The sequence below is a fragment of the Frankliniella occidentalis genome, unplaced genomic scaffold (assembly GCF_000697945.3).
Source record: "Frankliniella occidentalis isolate FOCC.00 unplaced genomic scaffold, Focc_3.1 Scaffold64, whole genome shotgun sequence".
Taxonomy (NCBI): Eukaryota; Metazoa; Arthropoda; class Insecta; order Thysanoptera; family Thripidae; genus Frankliniella; species Frankliniella occidentalis.
The window spans coordinates 472597-474169 of record NW_026267194.1 but is presented as its reverse complement, the minus strand read 5'-3'; the positions used below and the strand labels follow the sequence as shown (position 1 = coordinate 474169).

Sequence of the window (1573 nt, the reverse complement as noted above, 5' to 3'; positions counted from 1 at the left end):
AACAGTCTTGCATGCGTCCCCGCGGAGGCACCCCTCGTCCCCTCCCCCAGCTGCCCGCGGCGCGCCCCAGTGCTCCACTCCAGGGGCACGGGGAAGAACGCCCACCATACCTGCATACCGTCGCGATCACCCCACTCCGACCGCGCACGACCCTTCAAAGGCTCCAGTAAGGGCTACCGGTCGCGGCCCCGCCCCGCCCCCTCCTCACACACCCGAGGGAACTCATGTTCAGAAATGACCGGTGTGACATATCCATTCCGTCGCGATCACCCCACTCCGACCGCGCACGACCCTTCAAAGGCTCCAGTAAGGGCTACCGGTCGCGACCCCGCCCCGCCCCCTCCTCATCCCATCTACCCCGCGCTGGTCCTCGGAGGGCCCGGGCTAGAGAGAGAGGGGGAGAGAGAGATAGAGAGAGCGAGAGATGTTGCCGGCATCGCATAATTCCCCAATTTGGCAATGAGAGCCATATCGGCCCGCGTCCAATTCAGCAACAGTGATATCTGCGTTGTTTGACAACAGAGCGCGGCTGATATGCGACGGAATCGCCGCACCTCTATAGGTTCGAGGGAATCGCGGGCAGTAGTGAGTCGAAAAGGTGTACACACTGATTACGATTCCAGCCATCGATAATTTTAAAGGGTCTATCACCCAAGACTTTCTTGGAAACTAGTTTATATTGATGCTAACAAAGTCGGGGGTTTACACTGGAAAAACAAAGGTGTGATGTCCTACCTTTTCAGGAGTGTTAAACTCTTTTTAGGGGTGCTAAGAGTATGTTTTCAGTTTCTTCAAAATATTTTATATATGAGCCAACCAATCACATTTTGAGATTCATTATCGCATTCCTCGCAAAATTCCGCGTCAAACGAGCCTACATGTGATAGGGTTCAGATAAGCGGTCAGCAAATGAAAAGCAAGTCAAAAAGTACAAAAAATGAAATCAATCTATGAGTTTGGCATTTTCACGCGGTGTCCTTAATCCATGACACCGAAATATCTGGATAATTTGGATGAGAGTTGTTGTGAGGGGCGGGGTTCCGATTGGGACTGGTGATGAAGACGAAACAGTTACCTCTTGGCACCAGTCCCAATCGGAACCCCGCACCTCAAAACAACTCCCATCCAAATTATCCAGATATTGCGGTGTCATGGATTAAGGACACGGCGTGAAAATGCCAAACTCATAGTGTTATCGGCTTCCGTTGCCCCTCTCTCCTTGTGTACCTCACCTATGCTCCCGCCTCCCCTCCCCCCTTCTCTCTCCGTCTCTCTCTGTTCCTCCCGCGCACACTACTTTCTCGATAACACGCTCCGTCTTGTGCTGTGTCACGGCGACCCGCGCCGCTCGACCAATCCCGTGAGGGGAGTCCGCACGAGATGCCGTCACTCTGATGTCATCGCTCAGCTGATTGGTCGAGCGAGCCGGGTGGGGCCGGGCGGAGCCGGGCGCGGGGAAGTAGTAGTAGTAGTAGTCGAATGGGGCTGCCCTGGCTCCATAATCGCAGACGGCGCGTCGGCGCGCGCTCGTGAGAGAGAGAGAGAGAGAGAGAGAGAGAGAGAGAGAGAGAGA

General features: G+C 54.7%; 1 protein-coding gene across 1 annotated transcript in view; it reads left to right on the top strand.

The window, feature by feature from the left end:
• Positions 1 to 1573, top strand: part of LOC113213161 (actin, alpha skeletal muscle) — a 10255-nt gene that overhangs the window by 7739 nt on the left and 943 nt on the right. The window lies entirely within an intron of this gene.